This window comes from Athene cunicularia, assembly GCF_003259725.1.
Source record: "Athene cunicularia isolate RWA chromosome 26 unlocalized genomic scaffold, athCun1 chr26_part1, whole genome shotgun sequence".
NCBI lineage: Eukaryota > Metazoa > Chordata > Aves > Strigiformes > Strigidae > Athene > Athene cunicularia.
The window spans coordinates 2,249,587-2,269,425 of NW_020799136.1; the positions used below are offsets into that span (position 1 = coordinate 2,249,587).

Consider the following 19,839-nt stretch of genomic DNA (forward strand, 5'->3'; position numbering starts at 1 on the left):
CTCCATTGGCTGCGCCCGCGGGTAAGCGCGGCCTCCTGAGCAGGCGCGCAAATAAAGACTGCACCTGCGGCCCCCACCTGGAAGGGGGCAGAGCTTCTCCTCCGCGCTCCGCCGCGCCTTGAGGATCCCCTGCGCTCGCCCGGTGGGAGGGCGGCCCTGCGCGCCCGCCTGTCCCCCCGCGGAGCCACCCAGCGCGGAGCCCCGCGGAACGGACGGCTCGGCGGCCTCTGCCGCGCCTCCTCTGGGATTCTGTTCGACAGAGGGACGGAAAAGAAGAAGAGAAACAGTCCCCGAATTTATTGCCTTACCAGCTGTTTCGGTTCAGTCCCCTGCCTCCTTAGGCTTTTTTTTTTTTTTTTTTTTGGTTTAAAGTTCAGTAAAGCGGTTGCAAGGCGGGATTGGTACCAAAGTTACCCAAGGCAGGTGAGTGAACGGTGCGGCCACGTGTTCGTATGTCTTGTGTAAAACTGCTGTGCGCTGGGGGAACGTCGTGGCTGGGCGTCCCTCGGTGTAAAGGTGGTTTCTCTCTGGAAGATGCAGGAGGCTGGGACGAGGTGCGTTAACACCGCGCGTGCAGCAGAAGCGCTGCTCATTCCCTACGAACACCAACGCAGCTGCCCTTTGCACTTTGGAAACTCGAGGCCAGTAAACAGCTTTTAAATTGAGAAATGCAAACTTCTTAAGCATTTCCTATAGGTGTTTTAAAGTCGTAAATATTAGCGAAGTTATTCAAAGCAGCAGTTGATGGTAGATGGAAAGGTATTTCCTAAACCGGCAAGAATTATGTGGTCTTTCAGAACACGGTAATTCAATTGGAAGCCATGGAGTTGCTCTGGATTTACACTAGTGCAATGAATACCAGATTTGAGCTGCCATCTAAACCCCCATTTGTAAGAAATTTAGCTCAGTTTCAATCAGTTGAGTCCCCTCTTGATTTTTCTATGCAAATCACTTCATGTTTTCTTACCTATCCAGAGCTATCGTCAAAAAGTGAAATATTTAAGAACGTAATCTTTTTTTTTTATTTTTCCTTATAGAGAAAGTTTTAACTTGCCTTAGTTTGACATGGTTGCTAAGGTCTCTCAAGTCCTGTATTGCTATGTGGCATTGCAGATGCTGCAGTATCAGGCTAGGGGAGGCCTCTCCTGAAGAGGCAGAGCTGATCTGGGGGATCAGAGGAGCCGGGGGGCTCAGGCTGCTCCCCCCTCCCCTCTGTGGATGTCGGTGGTTATGCTGGCTGGTGCGTACCAGCAAAAGAGAAGAGTCCAAGGGCCTTCCACTTTTAAAACAGAGAATCATGAGCTTCACAAATGACTTCAGCTGCCGCTGTAAAATCAGGTTCCTCTCCAAGAGCAATACACAGTGGTAAAGCCAACCATAAATTGAACTTAGTATATTATCTTATCAAACTTGGTCAAAATCAAGAGAAATGCAGAGCTGTTTTCCCTTTAAAAACCCACAGCAGCCAACTTCAAGCAAAGGCTTTGGAAAAGTATGAGGGTAACGGACGAGTTAAGGCAGAAAAACGGAAACCCCTGTATGAGCCACAGAACATGCTTTGAGTAGGAACATTTCCTAGAAAAGGCCCAGGCAAAGGTCATTTTGAGACCTAACACCTGGATCGCGTAGGATTTGCAGAAGTGTTGCCTCTTGAAGTCACAATTAATGTCAGATCCGAGCTTCAGAACCCAGCATTTAACTTATGCTTAATTCTAAATACAAGCTTCTGTTACAGTGAAACTAATTATTATCTAATTTTGTAACCAGGATTATGAGCCACTGGTGCTTTTGAGAGCATGCAGGGCATTGCACCCAAAAATTTCAATTGCTTGCAGTCACCGGGCCTAATACAAAGTCCATTTAATGTCATAAACACAACGAGCTTTGGCTCAGAGCATCTGTCTTTACCTCTTAGTTCCCCTATAGACAAAGGAATACAGAAACATTTGCCCACTTTAAAGTTCAGAGAAGTCCAGTACAATTTTGTCTGACCTTTAGTTAAAGGTTTGCCATTTTAAGGATGCAGCAGATCTCTGCTACTGCTCAGGTAGATGCAAAAGACTGCAGCCCGAGTCTCAAGACTTTCTCCCCAGGGAAAAGCAAAAACCAAGTGGTATCTCATTAAAAGGTTGGGGAAAAGCCCCTGTACTAGTAACCTTTAATTTACTTTAAATTGGTTGTTCAGGACTGAGGGGTAGTTAGCTCTTGGAGGTGGGTCCCTGGAGCTTGTATTTCAAGTTTTCATTGTTTTAATGTAAGTTTTTGTTGATAAGCACCTTTACTTAATGATCTGGGGTGTTCCTGAAGGAAGCCAAAGCCAACCTTGCAGCTGTTGATTTTCTCTCCTGGGCATTTCGGCTTTTCTGCATTCCAGGCACGAAGTGGTTAATAGCTGGAAGCTCTGCATTAGGCATTTACGGTGTTAAAGCCCGTTGTAACTTGCCTGATAAAAGGCATTTCAAATAAGCCAGGATTGCATAGAGGAATTTCAGTTGATGGGTTCCTGCCTAGGCCACCCTTTCTCAGGACTTACCCAAATGCTTTTAACATGTCTTGACAAAACCAAGGGAGAGGCTTTAATGCGGCAACAGGCAGCAAGTTTCTATTTAAAAGCAAAATGTGAGAGAGAAACACCCTAAACTATTTGTTCTGTTAAACCCTCTATCAGCACCTCTATAGTGGAGCCTTTTGTGGACTAGCTCTTTTTTTTTTTTTTTCCTCCTGAGTACATGCGAGCATTTCAGTTCATCTTTTGAGTCAGGTTTTTGCATCCCAACCTGTCTCAAGCTGCAAAGTATTAAAAGTTGAAATCTGAAGTTATCTAAGCACATGGGAGAGTTGCCAAAACATGACGCTACTCAGAACTGGGGCCTGCATTTCACTCTTCACTTTGAAAGTCCCAGTTTTCCCAGGTATCAAGGAGCCAGGAACTGTGGCCTGGGTCCCTTAACTTGCCTTCACATCCCTGTGAAGCAAAGCCACCCACATTGGAAACAATATTTGCCATTCCTTGCTGGAATATGGGCAACTTTCATTTCAATCTAAATCGGTGTATTTCAGGATAGATTTTTAAAAAAATATTTTCAGTTCTTTAGATGAGAAGCAACATGCAGTGCTAAGAATATGCATTCTATTCAGACATCAGTATTAATTTTACAGGTAAAAACAGGACATACATAAAGAGTAAAATATTTAAACCTATAATCAGATCCCTTTGCAAGAATCTCAAGAGGCATCTTTACTGCATAGATGCAGGGATGGGTTGGATTTTTTGGGGGAATATTTCTAACAGTCTTAATTTTCACTATTTTTGTCTCTTTTACAGATTGGAGGCTCTTTGGAAGAGGCTACACATGTTGTAGAGAGTTTGGACAGTGCTTAGCTTAACTATGTGAATCTTCATAGCACCTTAGGGCAACCCCATAATATCCATAATCCATTTCACAGATGCAGCAAGGCGTGTGCACGAGCAGTGGCAGCCTGGCAATGCCACCTCGGGACAGGCGATGCGTTCTGTGCTCTGCTGCCTGCCCATGCTTCACAGGAAGCCTGAAGGAAGCAGACTGCAATTACCCCGTTCTGTGGGGCTGTGACTAAGTGAAGATTATTTCTCCCCTATCTAGGCTAAAGGGAAGTAGTAGCTCAACACATTCTCATTATTGCCAAAGGTCTTTAAAAAGAACCAGGACAGAAGAAAACTGCCTACTGGCATTCTTTGGATTTTGCAAATTCAGGCGCTTAAGGACAGAAGGGACTTGGGTGATTATCTTGTTGGACCTCCCTTGTAAAAGCCATAAAAGCTCCAACTCTTAAGCATTTAATTTGGAGCAATTCCTGGTAGTTTTAAGACCTTCAAAAGACGGAGAACTGCTCTATCCTTCGGTAAGTTGTTCCCACAGTTTAACATCACAAAGTGTATCTGACTACCTTGTTACAAACTAAAATTAAAATGAAAACAAGGATATGGGGGGGAAAAAAGCACCTGAAAGTTTCAGCCCTTAGCATCCCCATAAGCACTGATGTAGAGTTTCATGGCTCCTACACACGATTCAAACATCGCAGGTGTACCAGCTGTGCGTCCCTAAAAGGTATGGTAACACACGATAAACTCGCCTGCGTTTTCCAAGTGAAATAAGGACGATCCATGGGTTCTGTTGTCCTTCATTCCACCGGAGTCTGTCTCATACCTAACCAGATTTCAGTGGAGTGAAGCACAAGAGACATGGAGATGAATCAGCAACAAGAGGAACTGCTTCCCACTGACAGAGAGGGGAAACTGCATGGAAATTTGGATACACCAGGCATCCAAACAGAGTCGAGCATACTGGGAAGTGGAGAGGAGCAGTACACCGAGCATTTTAATAACCTGAGTATTTCTTGAAAGTCTCTAGTAAGAACCCATTCTGAGAATGTACTTACTTTCTGCAAAATGTGTAAAGATTAAAAGTCTACAAAGACTACAAGCTGCTTTCTGGAAGGTTTAAACACCTTATTAGCAGGAAATTAAACCCTAATGTGGACAAATTAGATGTGTAACCTCATCACTTACAGTCATCTTCCCTCTAGGAAGGCAGATCCAGTAAAGAGACCAGAATGTAACCTTGCCTGGGTGCACATGCACCACTTCACCTTCCCTTGAGGATCCTTCTCTAAAGAATCACACCAGCAATGCCTGCTTCTTTCCAGCTCTCCTGCCACAAATGCCTGCAGAATCTGGCAAAACTCCATTAAAATTTTAGACCCGTTTATTTTGTAATAAAATGAATGTAAATAAGTTTTAAGTTGAGGGAGAATTTAGATTTTTTCAGGCTGAGCACGAGATAGATCTTTTAAGGTGTCAGTGTAAATTCCTTGAAGGTTAATGCAGTTAAACATATTTGATGCATAAAAGTGTCACATCTAACACTAATCATTCACCAGTTGTAATTGCCTTTTCAAAGTCCTCACCTCTCCGAGACGAATGCCCAAAAAAATGAGGTCTGGCAAATTTAAAACAGAAAACAAATAATGTCCTCCTACCATCAGGACCTATTATTTGCTTTGATAGATTTAGTACCGGTTTTGAACAATTTATTGTCCAGTATTATTTCTCAGCTGCCTGCCTAATCCTTCTTTCCCCCTCCCCTTTCTATTTGACTGACTTTAAAAGCATTCAAATACTACTTGCTGATGGCTTTTCTTACAAACACAGACCACCGAAGGGTTTGCTCCCTGGAAAGCCAACAGCCACCTTCCACATACAGCAGTGCTGAGCTCCTCCAGTCAGCAGTGCAAGTTCTCAAAGCTTCTGACATTTATTTCCAGGCTCACTCTTAAGCATAACATTCACCCTGTGGTAGATCTCTTACAAAAACTGATTTCCCTGCTTAGGCTTAGCTGAAGTCACACTCTGTATCAAATCATTACAGTAACAGGAGCACAACATATTTTTAAACCAGAATCTAGCCAATCCTATACTGTTTCAGTTTTCTATACTTTCTTATCCATCTAATACTCCATCTCTGTAACTAACAATCAAAGAGAGCTCTTGATACCTTTTCCTGAGTATTTTTCTTCAGGGCATCTCAGAACAACTAAGACCTTAACAAGCCATTCCTTTGGGTGCTGGTAGTGATTAATGGTGGAGGGTAACAAGAACACTGACAACTTATCAGGGTTTTTTTCCCGTTATCTTTTTAGTGAGACAAAAAGCGCAGGAGGGTAAGTATCACATGTGACATGTTGCGGGAGAGCTGAGCACGCACATGACCAATGTGATCAAGCAATGCCCGTTTATTACAACTAATTCAGCCCTTTTATAATGTTCTCCCACACACGGGAGTAACACGCAGTACAAGTCCTCAAGACTGGACAGTTAACTTAGCCCGCGCTTTAAACCTTCTTATGACTGGATAACAAGTGCCACATCAGCCTTGCCAGGCGCCCTGCCTTGTGGAACTGCCTCTTCCGTCCCAACCCCTGCCCGGGGTTGTCTGTCCTGTCGAGTTTCTCCCCCCTCAGTCAGTGTCACATCCTTATCACATTCTTGCTCAGCTGAGGCTCTTATCACTCTTGTTCTCATGCAAGATTGCTCACATGTCCATTCTCTCACAGAAAGTCCTCTAGAATCCCAACAACACGTAAGCAGATGAGAAAGGAAACATTGCTTATTTACCAGTTAAGGGTAATAAAATAGGGGTACCTACCTTCCAACTGCCTGGGCAGCAGCAGATCCAGAGGGCAGGACCCTGTCCTGGGAAACTGCTCGGTTCTGCCTGAGGGTCTGTTGAAGTGTGATACTGCACTTGCTGCCACCTTGCCTTCCCCAGCTGGCTTCAGCTTCCCAGGGGTAAGAAGCCTTCATTCCTAGGGCACTGAGAGCTCTGTGGATGAAGGCAGAAATACGGTTGGGTATTAACAATACCCTAAGGAATATTTACAGCACTACCATTAATACATTACTTAGCCTTTTGTTCTTTTTTTCCATATGAAGGACATTTTGGCTAACAGCTTTCCATACATTAAAGCAATGCATATAACAAACTGCCAGAGACGCACATTGCTATGGACAAGCCTTTGTCAATACACTCTGCAGTTTGCAGAACTCCTTTAAGACATGACAGGTGCTATGTAAATGCAAGCTCATTATCAAAGAAACCACGGCTTGCTGCTCACATTGATGTAGCACCAGAGACAAGAAAAATCCTCAAGTTACATTTTGGAGTAATGCGCACAGTCGAAAGACAGACTATTTCCAGACCTTAGAAAGCAACTGATATAGATCTGGCAATTCAGACAAGAAAAACTTACTTTCAGGCAAGAGGAATGAGATCGAAGAAAAACAGTCAAAAAAAGTACCAGCCACTACTCTTTGCTCATGCAGTTGGAAGCTGCTGCTTGGTGCTTGGGGCATTATGTTAAACCCATGCTGATCAAAGGGGTTACGTTTATCAATTAACACCAGGTACATCCATCCCCAGGAACACAGCCCTTTCCTAGCTGCAACCCCCCACTCTCCTGTGTGCAGGCTCACTCCGTGACACAAGGTTTAACTATGTGCACAGAAGAACTTAAAACCTGGTGCCCTTTCCTGCTGCTGCTTGGCAATAGCAAGTCCTGAAGAGTGTCTGTCACTGCAACTTGGTGAGGGGGAACTGGAGAACCCGGTTGAAATGGGTTGATTTGGGGACGTATTTATTTGGCATGTTGGTCACCAACAGCCTCAGTAACAACTTCAGAGTACAGAATATAAAAAGTCAGACAGACATGGGAGCTGAGCCTGTCCAGACACATCCCCTTCTGGAAAAGGGCACATTAGCAAGAACAGGAGCTGTGCCAGCTGCTTGGGCTTCAAAGCCAGCATTTCTTAGACTTCCATTTCAGAGACACACAAGCCACAAACAAGCACTTTTGACACTGGTGGCCTTCACCACACATTCTGCGATCTGTGAGCTGCTCCACTTCCAGAAAGGGCTCTGGCACAGAAGCCACAACACAATCCTCCACATACGCAAGTCATTTGCTGTATTGAGGTGCATTAAAAAAAAGCCTCAAGCACAGTATAGGCTGTAACTGGTATAGCTGAAGAAAATTCTTACAAACAAAATAACTGCCCCAAACAGTGCGGTGCTTTCACTCAAGATTCATTTTCTGGGGAGCGCAAAAGCAGCAAGAACACAGCCACTCCAACTTCCCTGTCAAAAAGTAAAACTGGCACGGGCTCAAAGATGCCTGAAATGGCACAAAACCAGATTAGCTTATACCAGCAAAATATCTGTGCTTTTTGATTCTTTCCCATAGGGAGGAAGATAGGAATAATACTCCTGAGTCGAGCTGAATGCACAGGGAGACAGACAGCTAGGAAGTCTAGAAGTTGTCAACGTATTTAATAGTTACATTTCAGTGTTGTACCTAAATTCCTTACATAAATTCAGGTTTTATTCGGTAGACATCTAAGCCTCAAATATCCTCTCAATACAGGCCTTGCAGCCCTTTCTTTGGGTTGTTTCACATAAATGTTGCCTTGTGACTGGTGGTAACTTTGCAGAGCTCTGAAGCAGAGGGGAGGCTTGGATAAGAGGCCCTTTAGAAACCCTTTACAAATGTAGATTTGATTGACTGACTGATTGAACTTAATTGCAGACATTCTCTTAATTGTACACTTAATTACTGACACTGTGTCAAAAGATTTCTGATGCAGCACCTGGAGGACAACCTTGCAAGTGCCAGTCAAAGCCAGCTGCACAAGACATCAGGGAGGTGCTGCATACTGCTGCAGCTTGGAAGGGGAAAAAAAAAAAAAAATCGTAATATTTTAATAATATACAATTAGGGTTTCACCCACCCTCAAACACGCGTGTGCATACACACAGAATCACAAATCTCTTCGCAGGGAGGGCGTCTAATACATCAGGAACAGAAAAGAAACAAAGAGTGATAATTATGGGACCATGTGACAGTTCCACCCTTTTGTGGTCTCTCCTAATATCTACAGTATTGTGAGCGGCAGGGGGAGGGCAGGATGCCATCGGTTTTGGCAGGAGCGATACAGCTGCTGGCCACTCTCAATTTAGTAACTCCAGATTTTGTATGGTAAAATTGTAACTAGAAATAAAACCCACGATATTTGTTCAAAGGTTAAAACTCTGAATATTCTCAGCAGTGAGTTTGAGTCACTGCAGGTCTTCCTGAAAATAGCTACGCATGGAGCAAAGCTAACAGCATTCTTACTGTTTGTAATAAGTAGAGTCCACAGGAACTTTGTGATTATGGCTCCTATAATTCTCAATAGACAAATTAGCATTGTAGCCAACACAAAACTTAAACCCATGCTACAATGGGTTGTACGTATAGCGCGTATGACACACAAATAAGTGGAAACCAATCTGCATGGGTGTATATTTTCCTCACAATATTTTTACCAATAAAGTCTGATTTACAAAATTTTGTTATTAGCTAGATGTGCTAGTCAATAAAAATGAGTGGCTGCAGGGTATTAGAGATGCTTCCACTAGAGCTGCATGCGAATCACTGTGGGAATTGCAGTAATCATCACTGCGTTTATCCTCACTACATTTCCAAGCAGTAGCTCTGTCACTCCTGCCCAGGATCCGAGCACAGAGACTGACTGACCTGTAGGGTCTTTGAAAGATTTCCTGGCCAGTGGTCAGCTCAGGTCACCTACAAGGTCTGTGGCAGAACCAGAGCCAAATCCTGGGCTAGCAACCAAAGGAGGAAAAACTGAAGATATTATCCTTACAGCAGTGCTCCCCAGGAGGTTTTTTAGGGTCATCCCACAGCCCCATGCTGCCTGGCTGCACAGTCCCACACCCACTTCTGCTTGAGGTGGCATGAAGGAGGTGACTTTCTTCCCCTACAACATGCCATGCCTGTTGCTACACAGACCAGCAGAGCTCCATGGGTCTGTTCAGAGGTAGGAGTGGAGGGCAGTGGGCTCAGGGCAGTTATAGCGAGGGAATCGCAGATGTAGGGACTGGTACGTGCTGCACAAGGGAGGTCGGAGCCACCCCTCCCTGCAGCAAGCAGGGTTAGGGAGGAAAGGCAGCAGCTGAGCACCAAGAGAAAGGCAACAAGGCTTTGAGATGCGAGGATCAAAGGGAAGCTGAATGGTGGCAAGTGGGATGAAAAGGGAAAGGATGTCTATTGCAAAACACAGCAGAGAGGCTGCAGTGGTATTTACAATCTGTTTTCCTGCCTCTGAATCCACCCTTCACACCCAGGCACACACAGCAGCTGCTCACACATCTTGTTCAAGGTCGTGATAAAGAAGCACCAAAACTCCCCAAGAATTAAGGGCTGCCAACCTCAGAAAGATGTAGAGAGAGAAAATGAAACTTGAAGCACTGGTTACAAGTTACTGCCTCAATAACTGGATCTCCCCCGAAGCACCTCTTAGTCTGGAAAAATAACAGGAACCAGCACAATCTCTGCTTCTGTCGAGTCCGAGAAAGTCTGAAAACAGTCTGGATATGCAGGGCTGGTTAGAAATGGGAGCATCTTCCAGAAAATAGTAGCTATGGATTTTGACCATCTCTAAAATCAGGGCTATACAATTATGTCACAGAATCCCTGTAAATACAGCCAGCTCAGGTGCTGATGCATAGCTACATTCCTAAAAAACACCCAAACAAACAACAAAAAAACAGAGCACACCAAGACCGTACAGACAACTAGCATAGAAGATCAGAATTGTTTTACATCCATATAAATGCAATTTGCTCAAAACACCTGGAGTCTCGTTAATTTACCTGTGACATGTTGCTACACTTAATTGCCTTTGACAATTAGTAACATTTCAACACCTCCTTTAATGGCCCAATTATGAGAACACTTGCCTTCTGTGCAGTAGATACAAGAAAATAGATGGGTGAACCTCCAACGCAAAACTCCTCTGCAGGTATTTTAATGAAGAGACTAAAAGACAAACCCCAGAGAGGCCATCCTGACTTTGTTTGGCTCCCACTGCGGAGAGACAAGCTGTGGCTGTGCCCCTCCCGGTGCAGGGCTGCGGCTGCCACCGCTCCCAGAGCTGCGCCGTGAAATTAATTACAGGGAAAAGTGCTGAGCATTTGCCTCCCTCCATTTCTTGCTCTTGATGTTTAATCGATTACTTCTGTATGCTAAACAAAGTGCATCCTTTGTAAAATAAATCCTGTTTCCGAACTGGGAGAGGCACGATGAGCACAGAACCACAGAATCACCTCTCCCAACTACACAGACTCCTGCCTGTCTGGTGGAAATCTCTGTCAGGCTAAATACAATTGCAAGCACTGGCTGCAGTCCGGTGGCCATTCTCTCTCAGAAATAAGCAGGTAACTTCATACACTACTTCAGGCTGGGCACAAATGCTGGCTTTGACAACTACATTGAGTTGAAGAGACCGGGGTAGCCTTGCTGCTGCTTGTAAATTTGAAAAATCCCTGCTGATAAATACTGCAGAACTCAGATGTAAAATGCGAGCACAGACTGAGGGGCCCAGCCTCACACACAGTGCTTCTGCCGCTAAGTGCGAGTTCACTACTTGGGCCCAATTCTGCTCCAACAGCGGTGGCAAATGAGTGCACTGCATAAAGACGACTATTTTGCTCACATTTTCGGTTCTGCAACATGCATTAGGATTTTCTGTGCTTTCCCTTTTCCTCCCGCTCCTCACACCTTCTCAAGTTCGTTTCTCTCCCCAGAGACTCTCGGCTCAGCAGCACGATTCATCCTCAAACTCCCCCAACGCTGTTGTCAAATTCTGCATTTCCTTTCAAATCTCTGCTGAACACCATGCTTCCTCTCTTTGGTACCTGCATTTCTCCTCCTCTACATTTACTCAGTTTCGTGAACCTCTTGAGCTTCAGAGGTTTAAATTCTCCACCAACATCAATCCCTGCAACCCCACTGATAGGGTCAAGCAAGTCTGACTTGCACCAGAGGCACTCCAGTGACATACCACAAAAGGTTTCACTGAAAGCTTTCCAACCAGATCTTGAAGTGACTGTGGGCTCCCGCCTCACCAGCATAACGATTATTTTTCTTCCGCATTTCCTTTTTAACAGCAGCTCTTAAATTATTTGGGTCAGGACATGATCCTGCCCTCGCTCGCAGTGATCCCCATGTGCTTCTTCTCACTGGAGCTGGGTAAACTAAGAGCAATTCCGAACAAAGCCCACCAGCCCCAAAGCTAGCCCAAACCGTCTTCTCCAAAAGAGCCAGTGTAGTCTTAACGCTGGATGGAGTTTACAAATAAAACAATATTTTATTAAACTACTATTACATTTTGATTGAATTGCATTTGGACTACATAGGAGCAGACATATTCCTGAAAGTAATTGGTTTTCCACATCTGCTTTCCTTTCTAATTGGACTAATTACTTCAGTGTAGGATCATGTTCACTACTCTCCAGAAAGCAAGAAACCTTGATTTACAGTGAGAAGAGCAGCAATTAGAGAGAATTAATTCATATGGCAACATCTAAATAAATCATATTATGAGAAGACAGCAATGTAATTATTGTGACTGGTGACTCCCTTGCGGAGAAACATCATCCTTAAGCCTAAATTCAAGCAGCTCAGTTCTCCGAGGAATCCACCAGAGCTTCTCCAATTTCACAGAGCATGTACTACCAATTTTATTTTTAGGACCTAATTGAGGTGCATTGTCAAAAACAATAGGGTCTAACAGTCCTCAGGCAGCTGAGAAAAACAATCAAATCCTTGACAACTCCATGTTTGTCCTCTGAATCAACTGTGTGTACAACAGCCATACATAACGTGCCAGCAGCAGCTTCCAATCAAAGGTACGTGAATTTATGGGTGTGATACCCTCCCTGATGAGCCAGGCTTGTCTTACTCTCCAAACCCAGTCCACTCCATCCAGACAGACTGATTAAGAGGTTTTCATGGTTTAACCCCGGCTGGCAGCTCAGCCCCATGCAGCCACTCGCTCACTCCCCCTCAGTGGGATGGGGACAACATCGGAAGAGTGAAAGCAAGGAAACTCGTGGGTTGAGATAAAGACAGTTTAGGAAGTAAAGCACAAGCTGCACACACAACCAAAGCAAAACAGAATTCAATCGCTACTTCCCAGCAGCAGGCAGGTGTTCAGCCCTCTGCAGGAAAGCAGGGCTCCATCACACCTAACGGTTACTCGGGAAGACAAACGTCATCTGGGTCAGCTGTCCTCTCCGTGTCCCCTCCCAGCTTCTTGAACATGTCCAGCCCCTGCTGGCAGGGCAGTATGAGAAACTGGAAAGTCATTGACACAGTACAAGCACTGCTTAGCAACAACTAACATCAGCGTTATCAACACTATTCTCATCCTAAATCCAAACCACAGCACTATACCAGCTACTAGAAAGAAAATTTTTATTCCAGCCGAAGCCGGGACAAAGGCTTAGTGAAAAGAACATGCTGAACTACAGGGCTTCAGAAGATGATCCTGCTCCACACATTGATAATTTATCTTCCTTACTTATTAACAGTCTGGTCCTACCTTCTTGATGATGATGAGACAATTCTTTGCTACTTTGGCAAGCAGCGAAAGCCATCTCACCAGCTCCCTTCATCTACTTGTCATTAATTCTGTCCTTAATGTCATTCTCATCAAGTCACTGGGAATTTTGGTGTTCCTCTCGCAAATGCCTCCTGCTAAGGAAAACACCACCTCCTTCTCATATTCTTCATGTACTTTCAGGCAAAAATCCACAATGTCTTTTTTTGGGAGAAAGAGAGCAGTCAGCAGTGAACTTTCTGTACAAGAATTCCATGACTTAGAGTTTGCCATACCAAGGGCTAGCTCAGAGCATGGAGGCAGAATAACCCAGTACTCCACCTCAATTAATTCTCTTAATATGGTTGTTCTGCTTCCAGAACATGTCTCTGTACAACTCTCACCCTCTGAATTAGTAGTGGGTGTTATAAATGGTCGCATCCAAATTTATTCATAAACAAAATTTCCAATTTATTAAATAAAGATAAGCAAAACCAGCGCTGGACAGACCAGGAGCCCCTGCTCTACCTGGCCCGCACCGACCAGTTTCCCTCCTTAGGATTTATTCTCTTTCTTCTCATGCATAGTTATAACCTTTAACACATATTCATAGGAATTCCGGGAAAAGGGTGGGTTTATGGAGATCTTTCTCGCACATGCTCTCTTTGTCTGTTGGGGTCTTTTTCACCCCTCTCTGGTGATCGTGGGATGAAGTAAACACTCTTCCCCGGCCTGCCCTTTTGGTGACCCCGAACTTCGAGCATTTGTCTCACAAATAACTTCTTCTTGGGCCCAGATAACTGTAAACAACACTGAACAGAACCAGTTGGACCGGCCCGTTAGAACATGGAGTCAGGATGGCTTTGCAAAAACCAAAGAGAGCTGTTACACATTGCGTCACCCTGCCCCCTCAAACCTGCAGTTATACCAAAACACTTCAGTCAAAAATACATCTAAAAAGAGCAATATTTTTAAACTTATTTTACACCATGCAAAACCATATGGGGAGGTAGGTGAAAATGGACTAAAAAGTCCTAACATTATTTTATAACAACACGAATCATGTAAACTTACTTCACAGCGGGCATTCCCCATTTCAGAGACACTTGCTACTTCTACACGACAGACAGTCACATTGTCTCACACTGTCACATGACATGCACAAGCACGACAAGAATTAGCATAATATGATGTTATACTTTATGTCCACAATCCGACGCACCATAAATCCTTTGCATCAGAAAGCCAAGTTTCACATCCAGACAATTACCCTCTTTTAGCAAATGCTTCATCCATTAGGAATTAGGGTGATAAACTGTCAGTTCAGACAGGTGGAAACATATCCATCCCGATTTGCCATTCTTTTGCCACAGCCGATAAATACAATCATCGGGTACAGCACCTGCAAGCAAGGCTCCACGATTTGGAGGGAAAGGTGTTTAACACTAAGCCTGGAAAAAAGCAAAGCTTGTAGCTTTGTGGTTTCAAGCATACACATTCAGGAGCCTCAGCTTTTTGTTATTAGTTACTGCTATTCAAAATCTTCTCTCCCTTTCCTTCTGAGCAATTTTCATGGCTGCCACTACATCTCTAAAACATTTTCAAAAATCAAGAGACAGAAATAAAACAAAAAATTAAGTACCCTCTGCTCTGCAAGTTGATCCAGACTGTCAGACATCTCTATACATAAGGTAAGAATCCTTTGGGTTGGATTCCCTACAGCCCATAAGCTGGAGGCCATCTACATGAAGAAGAAACACATAATGGGTGTAAAATGCTGCACCCCACTCCAGTTCTTTTCTGTACTCTCTGTGCAAGTACCACAGCTGATAGAAATTTGGACTTCAATGACAACAAGCAGTTTAACAACTCCGAATCGAGCCCGCCTCTGCAACTACCTACAGAAAAGATTCAAAATAGCCCCTTCAACTTCCCTGGATTGCTTCATTTTTATACTACTATTTGTTGCATTATTCTGGCCTAAAAATCAGACTAATGGAAAAATTGATCCGATTACTTTGGAAGCATGGAAGAAAGTAGAGATTTTTAACTGTTTTTAGCCCTATATATCCGTAACAAAAACATGGATGCAGAGTTATCAGAGGTCCTGAAGAAAACGAAGACCACAGGAACCACATGCACATTAAAGAAACCAAAAAGATCTACAGAAATACACACATCCAAGTATCACAACAATGTAAGAACTATTTTGACGGTAAGTGGAACAGCTAATAATTCACAGCCATTATTCTTCTATCATTGTTCAGCTGAAGGTTGAGAAGATTTTAAAACTGCAATTATCAACAATAGAATTGCATTGAAATAAGCTTCTCCGCTGCATTTCTCACTTCCCTCCTCCTCCTCCTAAATAAAGAGGTGGAAGCAACAAAGAAAGCAACATCATTAATACAACACAGAAAGACTTTTTTTCAAGAAATATCCATGCAATCACATATACCGAAAAAGGAAGAAAAGTAGAGCCTCTCTAGTTGGGCATGTTTTTAAAAAAAAATTAAGACATTTCTTTTGTGTCAGGTTGGCCAAAAATAAGAAGATAGGAGAAACTTCCCCCCACCACCACCGCTATTTAGCCACAGTGACATATCTTTATATCTTTTTACTCCTTTTGGCCAAGTTCCAGTTATAACTCCTTGTGGGCCACTCTTGTCAGCTCACCAGTAAGAGGAAGTCTTGCACAATTGGGAGTAGCGGAAAGGAAAAATATCAGATCCAAGAAACAAGGCTGAAGAGCCGGTCTGGCTCAGCACCGGAGCAGGCAGGGAGAGGTCTTACTGCACTTTGCAGAGAGGCACCGCCGTTCTTCCATCTCCCCAGCCTCCACCACGCGGACCAGCGACGGCTCTTCTGATGATAATTTACCCCCCTTAAATAACTTAAGAGATTTCAAAATCAATTTTCTAAGTAAAGGTATCACAGGCAAGATACAACCCGCTTTGGGTTTGTTTTTCTTTTCTGGTGCTTTCTTCCACCAGTCCTCTAATAACCATGGATTAATGAACAATTACAAGGCTTCATTCTTACCGCCATGTAATTCCAAGAAAGGAAGAGCATCTTTCTGGAACATCATGCTTGAAAAACAAAGGAGAGCTTTGACTGTCAAGTCACTGATGTTCTCTTTTCACTTAAAAGCTTTCCAATTTACTTACAAATTATAGTGTTTTTAATGCAAATTAAGCACTAGAGAACATTCTTTCCTTCCCCCAGATTAGCAAGAACCAAATTGACCAAGAAAGCCAAACATGGAATCTGGACGCAATGAATATTTAAAATAATGAGCCTGTTTAATTATTCTGATTGGTGAAGTATGAGGTTATTAAACGCCCCTGAACTGATGACAGGGTTTGAGCATATGGGTTTGCTTTCTGAACACAGAGAAAATGTTTTCTGATACTCTGTGTTCCAGTATTCTTTGTTGAATTAACTATGGGGCTGAAATACAGCTACACACGCTCAGAGACCTTTGGGAAATATCTCTTGCTTCAGAAGCAAATACCACGATGCGGAAGGCAGAGGCACTCAAGGAAACGGTGAATGAGAGCACACAATCAACCAGTTTCCACACAAGTTACCTGGCTCATTCTAGCTACTTAGGAAAAAAACAACAGTTCATTCAGTTCTGCTTTTGCTCCAACATGTCACCCAACTGACATCTGCCTGATAAGCTTCCACCTACATATGCAGGAAAACCCCTACACCGGAGGGACTCGGTTATACAGATGCACTGTACCGACTGACAAGAAAACATAGCAAATTCTCTGTATTCCCTATTAGTATTGTGGTAAACAATATCCAGCTTTTTTACTTTGAACCCTACAAAACCTTTTTAGCCATCAGGCCTCTAAATATCAGCAAGTTCAACCAGGCAATTATGCCTACTGTGCCAAAAAGCTATTACATGGCACTCTCTCCCATCATCCTGCATCCTTGTTACTGAGAAAAAACACACTCTGCAAAGCAAGAGCATAAACAGGGAAAAGATGACATGCCCAGAGTCCCCACACAAGCAGATAGTGAAGTTATTTCCTCGCTCTAATCAGGGTAAAGTTTTCCCTGCTCTGCTTTCATAGTACCCACCTGCACAGCTCACCTTAGTAACAGATTGTCTTTGTTCTTTCTCCACTGCACACAACAGTTTGGACCCTCCCCTTTTATTTTGGGACTTAAATTGAGAGAGTTCATGTTTGTTTACAAATGCTCTCAAATTCAGAGGTGTTTATCTCCAGACAGAGAGGAAGAAGGTGAACAAGCTTCTACTAGAGGTCCTGATTTTTCAAGGTACTGAGCACCTGCTGCTTCTCTCGATTTCATGGACCTCTGGGTCGGCGCTCTCTGCTTCTCAACAGTCATCCATAGAGGAAACCTAATTACTCTGAAATAACAAGCCTGCTTTGCACAGAACCAGCTGAAGATTGTGACCTATCCACACCATAATCTCTCTACCACCTCCTTGCCTGGCTCCAGCAGTGACCTTCTTAAAAAGCTGGCAGTTTCAGGACAGCACAGTGCTCTCGCAGGGCCCATCGAGAGGTTACATGGGTGAAACAAGTCCATCTCCCTGTGGCAGCTCATTCACACCTCCTGATTCCTAATGCAATCTGCTCCTCCCTGAACCTATTTTTGGCTTTAATTAGAGATTCTGGAAGTTCTGGAGACTGAAGGGCAAAGAGGTGAATAAGCACATCTGGTCCATGCCTCCCGGCTTGGTATCTTGTGCTTTAAACATCCCTAATATCTAATGACTCTGAGCCCAGGGTGACTGGCTTTGCCCTTTGACGTGCACTGAGAAAGGTCAGAACCCAGTGGAGAAATTCACTGTTCTTGGGTTTTTCAGTAAGGATTCCCATTCTCCTGGTTTCCTATGTTTTGGCTTAGTCAGTACGCACCTGCCTCCCATCTGCCATCCCATCTCTTGCACCACACCAACTGCTTCTGTGCCCTCAAGGAGAAAGCTGGAAGCAGCAACACACAAACCACTGTGATAATTACCTTGTCGACATCTTTCTTTGAGCTAACATGAAGAAGCAGTTAGGGATTCATCTGAATTACACTCCCCCTTACTCTTCCATTTCCTCTTGGCTTCTTGCACTCCAACACAATTACGTACCACGTGAAGAGCATTTCAACCCTAAGCCCAAGACAGGTGCTCTGAAACTGTACAGGGGAACACAAACAAGACCCAAGATCAGGCACCACCACACAGGTTCAGAAGGACCAGACTGGAAAGTTTCAGTTGCTGAACAGATTTGTCTGTTATTTTGCCAAGGGGTTTTTTGTTGTTTTTCAAATGTTTACAATTAATACTTAATTCAGAATGCTTTAAAGAAGCCTGGTGCCTCAGGGTAGGAGCCTAGCCCTTTCCCAGAGACCAGGGCCCTCAGCTGCTGTGCTGGTAACACCCCGATGCTCCCTGGCATGGGCAGAGCCAGCTGCCTCGAATGGCCACTGGCACCTAAAGCCAGGTCTGATGTAGTCCACACACTGCTCTACTGGCAACACACATCCTCATGCTGTTCCCACTGAGCTTCCCCACGACTAGCAGGGGCAGGCAAATTTCCCCTCAGGAAAAAAGAAAAGAAAAAAAAAATCAAGTTTCTACCTACATGAGCTACTGAATGAAAAAACCCACAAAACCCACAAAAGCCAACTAAGCAAACAAAAATGAGATAAAAGCAGTTTGCTTTAAGGCAGCAGCTTTTCTGAAAAGCTCACAGTAAATCTTTAAGATTATCAATAATGAACACATTCAATGTCTTTTTTCGTCTTCTTTTAAATCACTTCTTCCCGTGGAAAGAAATCAGTCCGGGGGGTTGTTCATATGCACGCTGCATTTATTATCAAGGGATTGAGATTGCCAGAGAAGGAGAGAAGTAAAATGAGCCTCGACAAGGCTTGGGAAAAAAAGCACACTGCCACTTTACAGTCCTTCCTCCACCTATTTGTCACAGCACCCCAGTAATGAGCGCTGGAATTCATCTCTCTCTAATGACACTCACAGTGGTAGATGTTTTCCCAAATTTAGTCAAGTGACAATACGAAGTCTTTAATATGCAAAGGAGTCCTTTGTCTAACTCACCATAACTTTGGTGTCTTGTCATGCCTTACAGAAATTTCAGCAGAAACAAATTGCAATAATGATAGGAGTGAACAAGTTGGAAGGAACGTGTCACAGCAATAATGAAATCTTCTGTTGATTTTCGTGTATGTGTAGACATACATTACATAAAACCAAATGTAGTTCCATGAATTTCTTATGACTCGCAGTAATTCAGCCCTATAGAGACCACAGATGTATCACACCCCCAAACCGCGCTAAACACAGCTCTCATCACTCCCCCCGGTTCTCACCTGCCTTAAATACGTGTATCTTGCCTTAAGCTCGATTTTCTTTTCCTGTCACATTAATATTTTCCTCAGCTACCAAGGACCTCCACTCACGCTCCTCCTACACGTCAGATACGAGCACGGTTAGGAACCAAGAGGACTTCTTCGCAGGCCCATTTCCGAGCCACAGCAGGAGCAGCGCTGCCAGCGGAAAGCACAAGCTGGGCCTCAGAAGGCTGAGCCAGGCCTTGCAATCACTGAGTTTAAAGAAACAAATCGCACATTTTAATGGTGGGGTTTTCCCCCCTCTAATCTGCTAGCCGCACCCTGTATTTTCTCAGCCCACTGCCTGCCCGGGACGAAGCACAGCACCAAGCGGCGTCTGCCGCCGGGATGGAGGTGCCACCTCCCAAAGAGCTGAGCTCCCACAGGCAGCGCCGGGCCTGCTCCCCCCTCCGCCAGGCCGCGGGAGAGGCGAACCCGCCGGCCAGGGCACGGCGGCTGCCTACCTGCCTCCGACC

General features: G+C 44.2%; 1 pseudogene; it reads right to left on the reverse strand.

Moving 5' to 3' along the window:
* Nucleotides 1–19,839, reverse strand: part of LOC113488795 — a 351,505-nt pseudogene that overhangs the window by 307,943 nt on the left and 23,723 nt on the right.